General features: G+C 47.1%; 1 long non-coding RNA gene across 1 annotated transcript in view; it reads left to right on the top strand.

Annotated features, from left to right (window-relative positions):
• Positions 1-18,191, top strand: part of LOC309347471 — an 83,535-nt gene that overhangs the window by 491 nt on the left and 64,853 nt on the right. The gene's annotated exons all lie outside the window — the stretch shown is intronic.

Genomic DNA, 18,191 nt, shown 5'->3' with positions numbered 1-18,191 from the left:
GAATGCTGGACGCCATTTTGTTGCACGTGCTGCTGCAAACTTTGCAGTGCAAAGCCAGGCCGGGGAGCCATCTTAAGTTGAGGCTGCATAGGCCTTGTGGTGCACGTGATTCAGATTCTATTCAGTTGAACCTCTGGTTACAAAGTTGGCTGGACAGTGTTCTCGAAGCTACCCAGCATGAGTTTGACCAGAGTGCAGGAGGACAGGAAGACTGGAGTGCCTGGAACAGGTGAGGCTGAAGGTCCCTTATTTTGGCTGCTGGTCCCTTATTTTCAAGGCTGCTGGTCCCTTATTTTCAAATCCTTAAGTTGACAGCTATGGTTACAGACGCTTCAGGTTACAGACTCTGCTAACCCAAAAACAGTACCTTGGGTTAAGAACTTTGCTTCAGGATGAGAACAGAAATTGTGCAGCGGCAGTGGGAGGCCCCATTAGCTAAAGTGGTGCCTCAGGTTAAGAACAGTTTCAGGTTAAAAACGGAATTCCAGAACGAATTAAGTTCTTAACCCGAGGTACCATTGTATAGCAGAACAAGGGAGGTGTTCATGGTGAGTTCTGGCACCTCTTTTTTCTAGAAATATAGCACTGGGAAAGGATGTTGTGGAACTGGAAAATGTCCAGAAAAGGGCAGCCAAAACGACCAAAGGACTGGAGCTGCTTCTGGATAAGACTGTAGCATTTGGGGCCTTTTAGTTTAGAAAGAAATTTGGTAACAGGAGACGTGATAGGAGTTGTTGCACGGCATGGAGAAAGTGGGTAGAGACAAGTTTTTCTGCCCCTGCCCCCCTTAAAGCACTAGAACACGGGGCATCCAATGAAGTTGAATGTTGGAAGATTCGGGACAGACAAGAGGAAGGACTTCTTCATGCAGCGCATGAACTATGGCTTAGCCTTCCACAATAGGCAGTGACGACTGCCAACCTAGATGACTTTGAAAGAGGGTTAAACAGATTCATGGAGCAAAGGGCTATGGATGGCTGTTAATCACAGCAGATATGCAGTCTCCACAGTTGGAGGCAGCAATGCTTCTGAATACCAGTTGCTGGAAACCTGAGGAGGGAAGAGGGCTCTGGCGTTCAAGTCCTGCTTGCAGGTTTCCTGCAGGCATTTTGGTGGCCACAGGATGGTAGACTAATGGGCATTGTCCTTCTGTTCTTATCCGGAGGGGCCCCTAGAGATGCCCCCCCCCCATGACCTTAGCCTTCAATGGGTCGTCCCTAGCATGCATGGAGGGAGATGTCCCTCTGCCTCACTACACATATCAGATTTCCTTTGCTTTTGTGGACATGAATGCACCACTACAGAGAGAATCTGCTGACAGGGAAGAAAACACAGGTGCCCCTTTCGCCAAAAAAGAAAAAACAGAGAAACTGCCAACTGCAATGTCTGCTGTGTGAAGCAGCCCCCTGCTGTCATCCCTGGCGCTGGGGCAGGATCTGAGGCCTTGCCATGTTATTCCAAGTCACTGTCTGGACTAGGTTTTCATTCATTCGCTTGGCAAATTTGTGCAGCATTAGTAATGCAAAACCAACGCACATGTCTGAGACCCTTCTGGACTGGAACATCTCCCAAAAGCGGGGGAAAGAGGGAGGGAGGCCTGCCTGTCTCGTTTTTCTCTGGTCACACACAAAGTGTTTCAGATCAAGATTCTTAACCCTGAGACCTGTGATGTTTTGTTGATTCGTGACCAGGTGAGGGTGTTGGGGGGGGGGAATGTCTACTCGCCCCCTTTCTGGAGAGCACCATCACTTAGTTGCCACTATTGCCACCTAGCTTAAAATCTTAAGAAAAAAGATTTTTTTCAATGAGTCCGAGGACACTTTTCAACTTCCTACTAAATAGATGGATTTTCTCAGGGGACTCATTTGTAAATCCGGGGACTGTCCCGGGGACGTCTGGTATCCTTAACCTAGCTCCATCTGTGAGATGTTGAGGAGGGCATGGAACAGGCGAGCCATCACCTTAAGAAAGGAATTGCTTTGGCAGGTTCCTCAGCCTCTTCTACTAGATCCTAAGCCTTGCTGGATACAGGATCGCAGGCCTGGAAGGGATGCTACGATATTATGCAAGCTGACCCTGCAAATGATATCCTACTCTACTACCCAAAGGAGCTGAGTGGGGATTGGAAATAGCGTTTCCTAAGCTCGAATCCTGCTTTTCCTGGATATTTAGTACCACAACTTCCATTATTATTATTATTATTATTATTATTATTATTATTATTATTATTTCAATTTATACACTGCCCTATACCCGGAGGTCTCAGGAAGGTTCACAAACAAGACCACAAATATAAAATCAAACCAAAAACAATAACCCCCCCCCCAAAAAAAGAACCACATTCTAAAAGGGTGCTGGATGTCAATAAAATCAACCAAAGGCCAAAAGGAACGTTTTTGCTTGGCACCTAAAGGTGTAAAATGAAGGCGCCAGGCGAACTTTCCTGGGGAGAGCATTCCATAGACAGGGAGGCACTACAGAGAAGGCCCATTCTCGTGTTGCCACCCTCCGGAGCTCTCAAGGAGGTGGCACACAAAGGCCAGGTGAGGAAAGGCTGCATGAGTCCAACAGTGGTTCCGGGTTTCAGAGGACCCTTGAGCAAGATGCCTTCAGTGCCACCCCATCCCTCAGTGGGCCACAATCCTCCTCCTTATTGACATCCCCACTGCCCATTTATTTGCCCTCTCCTAGACCCTATAGAACTGCCTATAGAGAGAGTGTGGCAAGGCCAACGAAGCAGCCTCCTCTCCTCACTCCTTGCATGCTCAGAAAGGGCAAGCGGACGCAGAGTAGGAGCCAGGAGGCTCTGGGGGTCGGCAGTGGGAGCCTCTGCAAGGGTGGGGACCTTGGCACCCACCCCCAAATGCCCATGTCTGGCTCTGGCTCCGCTAACCACGATACTGGCTCCCTTCCCAGAGGGGGTAAAGTGCAGTCCCCCTGCTCACCTCTTCCTTCTTCAAAGGAAAGGGGAGGGTGAAGGTCGCTGTTGCCCAAAGATTCCCAGGGGAAAGCACCCCGAGGTCTTTTCTTTGTAACCAGACGTAGAGGGCCACCTAAATTACGGTAATTAAGCTGCCTAAAGCTTCTTAAAAAGTATTAAATCTCCACTGTATGTTAAGCTGTCGAGGGTCAGACAGTCAAGGGGAGAGATGCACAGCAACTTTGATAAAACTGGCCATTTTTCTGTAGCATTCCGTAATATTTAGGGAAGGTTTGTAGGTGGGATTAAGGCTCGAGAGGGGGAGTGATTAAACCCCTAACGATGCTCAATTTTGTCTTTGCAAATTAGCTTCAAAGCAGCTAAACATTCAACTAAAATAGATTATAGGAGCAAAGGGTACCTGCTGCCCACAACTGATGTATTAAACAATAATTAAAACATTTTTGTCGTTGCAAGTTCTGCTCCTGCAGAGGCACCTTTTTAATCAGGCAAAAGGTTTCAAAGTCAGTTAATCAACCCAGTTAATCAACCATGAGCTGTAGCTCTAATTAGAAAAGCGTCTCATGGAAAACATTCAGCTTTCAGTTTTTCTAGATCAAGGGTGGGCTGCCTTTTTTTCTGGAGAGAGAAAGTCACATTCCTTAAGGGGGCTGCATGATGGCTGTGAGTGGGGCCAAAACCACTGCTATGCAAGGGCATCCACCCTCTTTCTTTCCTGACCCTCTCTCTCCCCCCCCCCATAGTTCTCCCCAGCCAGTGGAGGAACAGACTGCTTTTGAAATTAGGCTGAGAGCCACAAAAATTAGTCTGAAGATGAATAACATGGAAACATAAATGAATACCTTTCTGCTGCTAAACACTGATCCAGAGCTGCCAGAGATCTCATCAGATAATGAAACTGGGACATTTACAACTGGGCTCACCAGCTGCTAACAAGATGCTCCAGAGGGTTGCTTCTCTGCAAAAGAAAAGCCCTGCAGGATCAGACCAATGGTCCATCTACTCCAGCATCCTGTTCTCACAGTGGCCTCTCAGGTGCCTCTGGGAAGCCCAAAAGCAGGACATGAGTGCAGCAGCACACGCCCCACTTGTGATTCCCCACAGGTGACATTCAGCTGGCATTATGGCTTTATTCTTAATATTAAAAGACTCCTGACACTCAGAAGATGGAGACAGGGTGATTGGCAGGTGGGGCGGGGTAGGAGCCAGGCATTGCTGTGAATCTGGGGGTGGTACCTGGTGGCACCTCAATGCCCCAGTAGTGTCCAAGCCTTGAGTGCGTTGAGCACAAACATGATTGAAAACCAGATTTCACCTGATAACCACGACGAGCGCAAATCATGATGAATGTGCAGTTTAAAAAAAAAGACATCTCCAGTTAAACTTGGAGGTCTGGCTACCCAGATCCATCTGGAATACAATGGATTGCAACACAGTTGGGGTTGAGGAGCAATTGCATTTATGACCCTTATGTTTTGGCTGCAGCCGAGCTTCAATACCATGACTTTATAGGGAGTGTATCACACGCTTCTTGGCCGGGGGCTGATGCAACTGCGCCTTGAAGGTGACGGGTGCCTCCTTGCTGCAGTGACTGCCAGCCCACACCAGGGGTCAGCATTCTGCAGAGGATCCGGCGGCTGCAGCTGCATCGCCAGCCAAAGCAGTCTGCACCTCTGCTGCTCGGATGGCGCAAGGGATACCGAGGAGTTGCATCATACCAGGGGGGCTGGTTTGGCTTCTTCCTCCTTGTGCTCAGGGCCAAACAAAAGGCTTTGAGTGGAACAAAAGAATATCCTTGCCTGCATGGGGTGCAGGGCGGCGGCGGGGGGGGCGGGCACCTTCCCAGACAGCTTGTCTAAAAAAAAAAAAATGCTTCTTGGTTCGCCCAATCAGAACTTCCGTGGTACACAAAGGCGGCTCAAACAGGCAGAGGCACAAGCAATCTTGCAACGAGAGAGAGAGAGAGAGAGAGACTTCAAATCCAATTAATATGCATAGGTATATACGTCCCAAAATAACACTACCTGGGGCGGGGGGGACTAACCTGCTCCTCCACTCACAAAGGGGGAGCTGATCCCCAGTCTCCCACTGTCTGCAAGAAGGATTGTCCAATCTGACCATTTCAGTTTCTAATTTTTCCATTTTTCCATTCTTAAATTCAGTTCTTCACATTTCCCCAAGTTTTTTGTAAAGGACCACACTAAAATTCATCAGTATCTTAGTGCAAATTTATCCTAACTTGGACACAACCAGTATTTTTTTGGGGGGGAGCAGGCCTTTTGTTGGGGAGGCAGGACCTCAGCTATGTATTTTTATTGATTTAGGAGGGCAGCTGCCCCTCCCTGCCCCCACAGACTACGCCCATGCTACACACTTTTGTATGCAAGTTTGCCTAATCTACACATTTTTGCAAAGAATTTCACCAAATATAAAATAAAATAATTCCTTCCAGTAGCACCTTAAAGACCAACTGAGTTAGTTCTAGGTATGAGCTTTCGTGTGCATGCACACTTCTTCAGATACACTGAAACAGAAGTCACCGGACCTTTCTATATAGTGGGAAGGTGGGGAGGGCTATTACTCAGAAGGGTGGTGGGAATGGGTGATTGGCAGATAGCTGTGATGAGCCTGTTGACGACTCTTAAAGACTGCAATAGGTCTAACAGGAAAAAGCAAGGGGTGAGAAGGTGAAAAATGGCTTTGTCATGTATAATGAGATAAGAATCCAATGTCTTTGTTCAAACCAGGTCTCTCCATAGTTTTAAGTTTGGTGATAAGTTGCAATTCAGCAGCTTCTCTTTCCAGTCTATTTCTGAAATTCCTTTGTAATAGAACAGCTACTTTGAGATCTTGTATAGAATGTCCTGGGAGATTGAAGTGTTCTCCTACTGGTTTTTCTGTCTTGTGGTTCCTGATGTCGGACATTGGATTCTTATCTCATTATACATGACAAAGCCATTTTTCACCTTCTCACCCCTTGCTTTTTCCTGTTAGACCTATTGCAGTCGTTAAGAGTCGTCAACAGGCTCATCACAGCTATCTGCCAATCACCCATTCCCACCACCCTTCTGAGTAATAGCCCTCCCCACCTTCCCACTATATAGAAAGGTCCGGTGACTTCTGTTTCAGTGTATCTGAAGAAGTGTGCATGCACACGAAAGCTCATACCTAGAACTAACTCAGTTGGTCTTTAAGGTGCTACTGGAAGGAATTTTTTTATTTTGTTTTGACCATGGCAGACCAACACGGCTACCTATCTGTCACCAAATATAATGCATTTTTGAAGCTTGTTTTCTGTATCCTAGCTTATGTACTTTGGTATACCTTCCTTGACTGGAAAACTGTATTGCAAAATCAGAAGATGCATGAATTTTGAGGGGTGGCTGTATTTTGGTTCATTTATTGTTTCAGAAAGCCTTCCCAGGGAAGTAGAAAGTAGGGATTTGCACTGCGGTCTCCCAGCTCCTAGTCTATCCTAGTCTATCGCTATGCCACACAGGCTCTTTTCTGCTGCATACTGCCCTGAAACCTTCATATGCTGGAGGCCAGCATAAAAAAATGTTTCAAATGAATCACAGTAACTGAGCAAGTACCCCACGTCTCATATAGATAGTGCAGATGATTCCACATGGCAGTCGCAGAGGTCTTCACCCCCAAGCTACAATATCAGTGTTCTCTGCCTTTGATCTCCTTTGCAGACCACACAACAGAATCAGATCCTCGCGATAGCAGGTGAGGGCCTTTTAATAATTCTTCCTTTAGCTAATTATAGACATGTTCTAACAGAAAAGAAATCACAGCACTGTGGTGAGATTGGGACACCCACACAGAAACAACTGCACAAGAATCACCCATTTCACCATTGTTGAAGGAGATGGTGGAAATGTTTGCTCTTTCTGGCTGCTGTTTACTCTCGGACAATGGCTCTAGGGTGTTCCCATAAAGATTTCTGCATTGGCAGCTGCTCATCTCCCATCCAGGTTGAGGTGTGAGGAGGCCACAAGCCTAGGGAATAACAGGGCAAAAGGCACAAGAGCAATAGTTTTATTGGGGCAGAAGAAAAGGATGAGTGGATTGGTGTGGTGGTGAGGAGGAGGTTAGCCATCGTCCAAAGGAAGTGACATGAACAGAGCTGGCATCAGGCGTCCCCTCAAAAAGCACATTGCAGAGTTGGAAAATATTCAGAAAGGGGAAACCAAAATGATCAAGAGCAACTCCCTTATGAGAAAAGATCATAGTGCTTGGAACTTTTTAGTTTAGAGAAAAGGTGAGGGAGAAGCAACATGATGAAAGTTTATAAAAAATGGAGAAAGTGGACAGAGAAATGTTTTCCTCCCTCTCTAATAAACACTAGAGCTCATGGACCCAATGAAGTTGAGAGTTGGAAGACTCAGGAGGGATAAATGAAAATACTTCTTCATGTAATGCTTAGCTGAAGTATGGAATCTGCTGCCACAATACGTAGTGATAGCTGCCAACTTGGATTGTTTTATAAGGGTTTAGACGTGATAGCTATGGTCTGCTTTTGCTGTCAGAGGCAGCATGCCCCTGAATACTAGTTGCTGGAGAACATACAGAAGGGAGAGGATTGTTTCGCTCAGGTCCTGCTTGCAGGCTGCCCAATGGAGTGTTTGGCTGGCCACTTTGAGAACAGAATGCTGAATGAGATGGGGCCTCTGTGGCCTGATCCAACTTCAGGTCTCTTTCAGTGGAAGCCTGCAAGCAGGACATGAAAGCCATAGCCCTCTCCAATTCTTGCTCACTGGTAACTGGCATGCTGACTTTGTGCATAGGAGTTGGTTAGCCATTGTGACTAATAGCCACTGAGAGATCCACCCTCCACGAATCTGCCAAATCTGCCTTAAGCTAGCAGCTATCACCCACAGCCTGCGGCAGTGAATTCCATAAACTAATTAACTGGTTTAATTATGGGCTGTGCAAAGGAGGAGTCTCTTTTGCCAGTCCGGAATTCACTGCCAAACACTTTCATGGGATGATCTGAGTTGTAGAATTATGGGAGGGATACAAAGGAGGAGGAGGGGGAAGAGATGTCGACCTGGTTACCTTGGCAAAGGAGATGTTGCTGGACAAATGATCAAAGGAATGTGTGATTGCCTCCCCATACTAATCATGTCAAGAGACCCCATGGCCCATCAGGCTTTCCCAGTGGCTGAGATTCTTCACATGACCTCAATGGCAACCTGAATATTAGGCAGCTCTAAAGGTGGGTTGGTGCTCCCTTTGGGTCACATTGCATCAGAAAAGGCCCCTTTGCACATCTCATCACAGGGTCCCTCCAGCTGTGCTTTTCATTGTGCATTCATGGTTATTTGTGCTCATCATGGTATTAGAGCAGTTATATGTGAGCCTGGTTTCAACAGTATTTTAGGCTTGGTGGGTCTGTCTAGATGACACCTGCCAGGCCTGCTTAGAATCTAGTAGAAGAGGCCACTGAACCAGTCAGACAATTCGCTCTGGAAGATAATGGCTCTGGCTGGCCAGTTAAGTACCGTGATTTAACATATCCAAATAAATTGTTCTGTTATAGAGACAAGAGCATGGGCCCTTTCCCACCCCACCTGGCTGGATGCCACATCACCCTAGGATGAATAACAGTAAGTGTGGGAGGGTGCTGTGGGTGTAAGTGAGGCTGATGCTGGGAGATGGAGCTGGAGACATGTCTGCTCTGTGCTGGATCCAAAGTTGGGACTTCCCTGGAAAATCTAATGGAGAAGCAAGATCCCTTGGTGGTGTTAATGCTGCAACCCTAGGCTCAAGTTGTACATATGTGTAAACGAAACCATATATCCTAAGGATGCCATATGCTCCACTGACCTTCATTCCAAGGAAACCAAAACTTGGGTAAGCACTGGAACCACTTGAGTCTCTTGCTGCTTAGAGATTGGGGGTGCTTGTAGCAACACTGTTTGCATCTGCAGAAGTTTTGGGACAGACACGCGGCTTCCTTTCCAATTGGTGCATGACCTGCCATCCTTTTTATACTACAAATATTTTGGTGTGGTTGCTTTCCTGCTTTTGTTGCACTATAGCGCAAGAGTGGCTCTCCCGGTGGCAACAATGCAACAACAATGGAGAAGCATCACATAAAGTGGAATGATATGTGAATTGTCTGATATAAATCCACTGCTAATGTACTGTGATTGTACCAGTGACATGCTGCAGAAATAATGCACTCACTGAAACAAACAAACAAACCCCAAACCTAGTCTGGTGTACCTTCATACTGCCTCTTGTGTTACACAGACTCGCCAAGTGTTCCTATTTTCCAGGCACAGTCCCAGATATACAAAAGCCGTCCCATTTTCAGATTTGATTGTAGAATGTCCTGCTTTTCAGCAGAGAAATGTTGGAGGCAGAAAACTTCCGGCAGACAAAAGTGCAGTTGTCATTGACAAAGCCTAAGGAACTATGTTTTTATTGAGACTTGGGACAGAGACCAAGCAAAAACATCAGCTTAATACCCAGTACTATGCAGATTATGACTTCTGCCTTCACAGTAGTCACTGACTTAACAGGAGGGTATGGAATAGGGTGTCCCTATTTTCAGCAGAGAAAACTATGGTTGCATAGTTTGGAACAAGACGGATGTGGACATTTTATAGTATGTCCTGTCAAGTTGGAGAGAGGGGAGACAGGACAAGACTGAACACAAGCAGTGGCAGTTCTCAAAATTTCCAGGGTCTTTTCCAATTGTTCCCTGCTGTTCCAGCCTCAGGGATTTCCCACTTAAAGTTTCTCTCACGCCCATCCTGCTGAGCCCTGCTCCAGAGGCCCTGCCTTTCCCACAGAGGCAACTGCCGTCTGGGCCTGCTGAATACAGACCATTCTTTTCACCTGAGGCCCCACAGCCTAACCCTTGTATTGACTTGTCCATTCACAGCTCAGCTTCTGCCCTCCTATCCTGTAGCCACCTGTGTTCTTGCGGCTGAGTCTCTCTCACACACTCTTGCCTTTGAGGATCAAGGGCTGCTCTTCCTCCTCCTCCTCGTAAAACCAGCTTTCATCTGCCCTTTTATAGCGAGGGGGCAAAGGAGTCCCCCCCCCCCGCTGTGTGTGGTTTCCCTTTCAGCTCCCTGACATGTTGCTGCCTTTCTACACCACTGTAATTAAAAGTCTGGTGGCCTGGCAGGGGTTTCTGATGCAATGCCACAGCCACAGACATGGCTCAAGCAGTTTCTTGTGTTCCCTGGCACAACTGGGCTCCAGCAATAACGAAAAGTCTTGCATCATTAGATCTTTGGCCTCAGTTTGCGTTGGGGCAGCCGGCAGGATTGGGGCAAGGCTTTCATGTTGCCCCAGGGAGGCAGCAACACACACAGGCCTGAGAAAGGCACAGCGAAAGGTTTTTCATTAGAGGCAATGCAAAACACCACCCCCACTTTTCTTATCCTAATCCAAATCCAGATTCACAATTAAGTAATGCCTTTATTATAACCAGCCAAAACGTCATAAAAATGTCACAAGCTTTTAAGTTCTCCAGAATTCTTCATCAGGCAAAATGTTACACAAAGCCTGGGGGGGGGGGAGGAATACCCTCTGCCTCAAGAAAACTTCTAAAATATTGGCTCTAGTGGCCATAAAGTAAGACTGCGAGAATATAAGAAGAGCACTGCTGGATCCGGCCAATGCTGTCCAGCATCCTGTTCTCACATTTGGTCAACCAGATGTCAGTGGCAAGCCAACAAGCAGGATCTGAGCACAACAGCAGCCTCACCACTTGTGATTCCCCACAACTGGCATTCAGAGGCATCTTGTCCCTGGAGGCGGAATCCTCCCAGCTGCTACAGATGTCAGGGTATGCGCTGAGGATTCTGGGACAAGGAAGCAATGGCTGCTCCCCATTTCTGAGAATGTCTGGCTAGTTACCCAGATCTTATCTAACCGGGATCCTGGAATCACAAGGCGCTCACCAACAACAACAACACCCCACACACCTACACAACTCTTTCCCTTTCTATTTTTGATGTTAGTGAACCTTTTGCGCTCTCTTTTTCTAAGAAAAGAAAACCAGAACCAATAATAATAATAATAATAATAATAATAATAATAATAATAATAAACACCATCCATTCTCTGCAAATAGGAGTTAGCTTGCTGAAATTCCTGGCTGTGCTTTAGTTATCACACACTGGCTCAAATGCATCTTTTGCGATTCAGCTGAAGTTGTAAGACTAGCACCAAGTTCCTTATTCTGGAAAGCAAAGAATTTTTTGAACCTGTGTGATGAATTTCCCTCCAGCCACTAAAAAATCTGCCAGCCCCCCACTTCCCTCTCCCCCACCCCTCACTCAAACATGAATATCTATGGCACGGATGGTGTCATAAAACTGAGGCACATCTCACTAAAGGAGACGGGGAATAAATGGGGAGATAAATGGGGAGAGGGGATTCCTCGTGTTCATACCTGTAATGGTTCTAGGGGTTGCTCGTGCATAAACCGGTGCAATACCTAGCTGGGTTGCCTGAGTGAACCTTTTCTGTCCGGACAGCCACTCACGCGTGGCTGTCTCAATCGCTGGCAGAATCCGTCAGTGGGCGTTTTTGAACTTCTTCCAGCAAAGAAGCTCTTTGATGCCTAGTCTCCTCCTACTCTCCCTGCGCGGAAGCCTTCTGCGCAAGGAGGGTGTAGGCAGCGGAGGACCCTTACTCTCCCCGCTGGTCCCTGGCAAGGAGTCATGGGACCGCCTCGCCAATTCCCCCATCTGCCTCCCTTCTCCACTGGTGCTACGCTGATTCTCTTCCCCAGAAGATGGGCTACCTCTCCCCATCCCGGGACGTTCTCGGGGACCCCTCCGGAGCCCACTCTCTCCCTCCGGCCCTGATGGCAGTTCCCTGACAATACCCTACAATTCTCTGCATCTGCTGTGGGAATTGCAGAAAGTGTGGAATTCTGGGTATGCTAGCTGGGGATGAATTTCCTTCTGGCTTGGGGAGACTGGGGGTATTCATTTAGAAAAACTCAAAGGGGAAAAGGCATCCTATACAACCCATAACCTGCAAGACTATCTGTAAGCTAGAGCAAACCATCACCATCTCTTCCTAAAGGCTTTTGTCTGGCTGCTGTGAGAACAATACACTGGTCCAGGTGGGTCATGGCTTGATCCAACAGCCCAGGCTCTTCTTCTATACTTAAGTTTATATATAAAAAGTACCTAATATAATACCGTAGGTCCATGCCTGTTAAGATCACAATCAAAAGGCCAAAGTCCCTGCGATGTCAGAGACACACATTTGCATCCCGCAGCCTGCCTTCTTGAAGCTGCTGTTAGCAGTGGCATGCATCCCAATCTCCAAGCTGCGAAATACTGTAGGGGTCCCCCTTTGTACCAGGATTTGGTTTCCTTGGAATGAAGATCAGCGGAGACTATGGTGTCCTTAGGCTATATTGTTTTACTTACAAATATATATACAACCTGAGCACAGTATGGATGGGGTTCATAGCACTAGCACCCCCATAGATCTCGTTTCCCCTTTAGGTTTACAGAGGAGCCCCAAAGATCAGCACAGAGCAAGGTATATGTCTCTGTGTCCGCACACACCACAACTATGGCTATTATTCTTCCACATGGGATCATGCAGCCTCCAGTCAGGCGAGGGGAGTGGGGAAAATGTCTACCCCTCTTCCTGGAGAGCACCATTGCTTAGCTCAGTGGTTTTCAACTATTGTGCTGTAGCACAGTGGGATGCCTTGAATGATGGTCAGGGACAGCACTGACATCTGTCCCTCTTTCCTTCCCTTCCTCCTCTGATGCCCCCTCGCATCTCTGCCTTCCAAAGGCTTGCACAGCTGTCTATTGCAGCAGCCCTGGCTATAAATTCCACAGGTGAATGCTGTCTCTGGGACCTCTTTTTTTGGGGGGGGGGCAGTTCAGAGACCAGGGGTGGCAGCTGTAGCTGCCTAGAGGACTCCCAAGGAGAAGGGAGAGGAGAGGAGGTTGAGGGAACACTCCACCAGGGAGGGTGTTCGAAAAAGGGTGAGAGGCTGCCAGCTCTGCAGGCAAGGGGTGGTGAAATGGGCTCCTGAGCCCCACAGGGGTGGCACAGAAAGAATGCAGTTGGTTAATGGAGCTGTGGACTCAAAAAAGGTTGAAAACCTCTGGCTTAGCGCATCCTTTGAGACTCTGATGAGCACTTAACTGTGCAGCTGAAGCCATTGCCTTGACAAAAGGACTGGTCTGACCAGGCTCTCTCTGATACATTCTAGCCCCACAGAATCAGGATCATAAAAATCTGAAGGGACCCAGTCATCCAGGCTGACCCCCCCTAATTCACTTAAATAATAAATTATTTTTTAAAACATAGAGCTGCAAAGAGGATGGACTGGATGCACCCTCACCCCAGCCTAGGCAGCTAAAAGGGCATTTTCCTGGGAACAAGAATACTGTGCAGAAGGGAGACGTGGCTTTGGGAAGCAGGAGGAAGCAGACAGGACGGCATCTCCAGGGGGGTTACAGAAACATCTGGAGTCACAAGACTCAGGAAAATAAAGACTCCCTAAATATTTGTGATGCCTGTTCAATATAACAGCTGCAGGGGGTAGGAAATGCAGGATAAACAACCAAGGCTAATTGAGGAGGAGGAGGAAATGCCCCAAGATCCTAGTTCTGCCTTGCCTTGTTATCTAGATGCGCTTTTTTGATGGATGGGGTTTTGATAACATGCACACAGTCCCTTTTATCTCCAACATTTGTGTTTTCCTTGGCTCCCAGAGAAAGGGGCCGTTTGTGATGACAGCGGATGCAATTAACTGATCTGCAGGGAGCACAATATGCAGGCAGGCCAAGCGAAACACGCTCCCGGGACCTGGGCGACAAACAGTGGTGACCTCAAAGCTTGCCTGAGCCCTTGTCCAACAACAGGTTGCTGGGTTTTGAAAAATAAAATGTAATCTTATCTCTAAACTCAGACAATCATCTTTACGTGGGGAGATCCAGGTGAGTAAACAGAGTTTGAACTGGGCATGCAAAGGGACACAGAATCAAAGAGTCGTTTGGGGTCTGAAAAGCTTTCTAAGGTGAGCCCCAAGGCTACCTGCCTAACAGCCATCTCCCACATTATTCCCGCTAATACCAAAGTCAGATGGTTGCGGGACAAGAAGACTGGAGCCCAAATGGAACTGATGTGAAACAACTGGGAGTTACCAATGTGCTCAGATGAACTCTGAGGTATGCAAAAGCACAAAACATTTAAATGAAAAAAACCCAAAGGAGTCGACTCTTACCCTTGGCTGCACTTAGTAGTTTTAAGCTCTGTACTTAAATGGGTGGGTGGGTGCTTGCTTTTTTAGATGGTTCTGGGTGTTACCTGAAAACATGATCAGCAAACCCTGCTCATTCTACTGAGACTTCTGAGCCGAGTCCTGCCATGTTGCCATCATGGGACCTCCAGAAAAGCGCAAGTGTGCTCGGTGGCCACCAGGAGCCATAGAATGACAAGCATCTGGCTGTGCAGATGTTGCCGGCTTAAAACACAGCTAGGCGGTTCTTTTTCTCAGTTCAGATTGAAACTGGTTTAGGGGGGAACACATCAGAGTGCAGTAATTCAGAAGAAACAACAGGATAGCTTGTCCACACTTCCTCTTATCTCGCTGCTTTCCACCAGGGAAAACCGCTCTTTAGCACTCAATCGGAGTAAAAGGCAATTCTGGTTTCACGTGATTTCCAAATGTATCACTAAAGAGCGGGTTTTCCCTTGGAATAGAGTGGGGCAAGGGGGAAACCTCTCGGAGTCATGCTTTCCAGGCACAGGACAAACAAGTGTGGACGAGTCCATGGATGGTGGTCAGTGTAGTGTACGCACTGCTTCGCAAACAGCATTTGGAGCACATTGGACACAGAGTGAACAGGTACATGCACACAGCCTCCAATGAAAAGAAAAAGAGGACAAGGAGTGGGAACTTGCCTGTTCAAGCAACTCTCAGCTCATAGCTCCCTGGAAGGGGTCGTGGCTGTCTGGATTATTACTATTATAATAAAATTTATTACCTTACCATCAGGTCCTAGGGCAGGTTATGACAATTGAAAATTCAAAACAGGAGCAGGAGCACTCATGTTCAGAGGTAATAGAAGAATCAGAGACACAGCATGTATATTTTGATTTAATTATGTCTCATACCTTAATGGCATTTAACCTTCAGAAAGACAGAACACATCACTGAATAGTTTTTATGCATGGTTCCTGTGCGCCTACATTTTATAACATCTTAAAACCCAGGTGCTCTATAGGCCATAAACAAGAAATCCTATCTAACTCTGAAAGTGGTGTCATCAGGGCATTGGTGAGTTTGAATCCCAAAATGCAGAATGACCTCCCCAGTGGTTTTGCATTAAATAGCATGGGGGAGAAGACTGAACGCCAAGGGACACCATAGGGCAGAGCCCCACTGCCCCCAAGCCGCACCTTCTGAAATCACTCCTTCAAGTTGCTCCTCAGATCACCATATATGCAGGTGCAATGACCACTTTGGAGAAACCACTAAGAGAAACATTTTTTAAAAGTAGCTGTGCTGACCCCACAGGAGTTGTTAGAGAAAGGTGACTGAAGACAAGGCAGACCCTCAGCTTCACCCAGCTGGGAGGGGAAATTGGCATTCAGCGTCTTTTAAAGTGTGCGGCAGGTCCAGGCATTCCAAGCACAGCACATCTCCTTTTTTGGCAGTTTCTTTGGAAATACTTTACTTCCGCTCTCCACGCTACCTCGCCTTGTCCTCCCCTCCCTGCAGGCATTTCAGTAATAGGCAAACTGGGTCACGTATGCAGCCGCTAAGTGGGCACCACTCCCTTCCCACAGCCAGCCACCCAAACATTGCTCTGTCTCATCCATTTGCCAGCACCTGGGGCTTGAAACAAAGGGCAGAGTTGATTGTTTCGGTAAGCAAAGCATGGGCTGGGATGGCAAAGAAACAAAGAGCACCTGTTCAAACCTGTGTCCATTCATGCTTCCTTCTCTCCTGGCAGCGTGATTGCATTAGCCCCCTTCCCCTCCTTTCTCCTTCCATCTCCGCACAGCCACTTTCCCATTCCTCTGCTGCAAGTGCAAAGTGATGCATGTTGGGGCAACCCCCGCCTCATCATTTCACATATATGCTCCTGGGGTTTGAACTGATGGAACAAGACCTTGGGGTCCTAGTTGATAACTGAAGAAAGACATTGGCCCACTGTGTGTGGCAGCTGTGAAAAAGCCATACTAGGGACTGATAGGAAAGGAACTGAAAACATGACTTCCAATATCATAGAATGCCATCATGCAAATCTATGGTGCAACCACATTTGGAACGCTGCGTACGGTTCTGGTCGCCTCAACTCAAAAAGGATATTGTAGAACTGGAGATGGTGAGTCGCCTATGAAGAAAGGTTGCAATGTTTGGGACATTTTTGCTTAGAAAAAAAGGGAGTCAGAGGCAACAGGATCAAAGTTTGCAACATATGCATGGCATGAAAAAAAATAGTGCTTGGATGCTGCTTAAGGACTTCTCATAAGCATCTTGGCCACTGTGAGAACAGGGTGCTGGACCCGATGGGTCCTCTTTGGTCCGATCCAGCAGGCTGTCATTATGTTCTTAGGAGAGGTGTTGCCTGGCATTATCTGAGCCTTTGCAGATCTATCTGTCTAGGAAAGCAGAGCTGACATGACTACCAGCTACAAGTAATCCTAACAGAAATAACAACAGTAAACCATGCAAAATCAACTGCCGGTGCTGGCTGCTCCATTCTGCCTAATGGTAGGACTGGGCCTGTACTGCAGGAGCTGCAGGGCAACTGGTCAGCTGGCATCTTTTATACTGGCAGTCAGCAGTTTCAAGCCAGCAACGCTACAGGCCAATCTGTGTTCCTCTTCATCACTCCTCACATCCCCAAACAGCGAGGCCTCCACCTCACTGAAAGCCTTCCACATCTTCCCTTGGCAGCATGTGCCACGTGTCTGATGCCCATGGACCTGTTTCTTGTAAAAGAAGACTGTGGGCAAGGTGCTATTAGATTTAACATATAATTAAGCTATTTGGAAGTGTACAGACACAACTCTCTTAACAGCTTTGCTAAGACATGTCAGAAAGGTTCAGCCAAATATACCCTATTATGAGTAATAATAGCTGCTTCCATTCAAAAATATTTTGCCTGAAAGCATTTCCCTCACTAAAACAAATTATTTTAGAGCCAAAGCATCATTTTATGATTTACACACATACACACAAAAGTGTGAAAGAGCCCTTAAGAAAATGGCACTCATTTCTGACTAAACTGAGAGGGATCTGACTAAGAAGCTCAGGATTTGCTGTCTCAAGTTCTTGATGTTGTTTTTTTCAGTGCCCCCGAATTCCCTCCCGTCTGGATGGTTTGTCAAGAGGGCTGGTGGCGGCAGTGATTACTGGATAGTTAAGACACAGCCTGTCTATCCTACAAGGCAGTGGTGCAAAATAAGGGCATAGCCTTTCTGTTCTGATACAAGCACAGAATCCTTTTGAGAAGCTTTAAGCATGGCCCAGTTCCTGCCACGTGTAGGCCTGAGAGTCAAATCCCTCAAAGAGGTGGTGTGCATCTCCTCTGCTTCTTCCTTATGCAATCAGTCGCTTGCTCACTTTTGCAGCGAGGAGCCAGAAAGGTGTGCTGATCTGAACAAGAACCCGATTTGCCACTGGCAGGTGGAGTCTCAGAACAGCGATTAAGGAGCAAATCCAGGATTTTGCAAATTGCCAAGTAAGCACAAGGCAGAATTAATTTCAGTTTTGAAATGTGTCAGAAACCATGTTCACCTGAAACTGCCTGGCCACTCGCCAACAAAAAAATTCATGGTTTGATGAGAGAACTACTATTCTGGCTTAAACAAACAGAAAGTAGCTGGGGCTGTCAAGGGCTGTTTGTAATTGCAATTAAAGGAGACCATTACAGAGGAAAAACTAAGTGGCACTGACCTGCAAAAAAACAAATGGTTCGCTCTGGCTCACTTCTCTTGCTATTATGAAAGCCTTCAGTGTTTGAGGAGTCGTCTGTTCTCGCACCCACTTCTCCCTACTTGTTTAAAACCGGAATGCCCAGTATTTGTCCAGGAACACACTGCAATCTTGAGAAAGGGCACAGTGACACCGAAGTGAAATCTTCACACTCTAATGGGAAAGGACACGTTTTCCTCACAACCCGTGCTACAAATTCTACCAGCTCAGCAAACTCACACACACATTTTTCTTTAGATTCAGGGAGAGGCCCCACCCACCCCAGGAAGAAAACGCTCCTTC

Source organism: Podarcis erhardii (genome assembly GCF_964252035.2).
Source record: "Podarcis erhardii genome assembly, chromosome: 7".
Taxonomy (NCBI): domain Eukaryota; kingdom Metazoa; phylum Chordata; class Lepidosauria; order Squamata; family Lacertidae; genus Podarcis; species Podarcis erhardii.
This window is presented reverse-complemented; position numbering and strand designations above follow the sequence as displayed.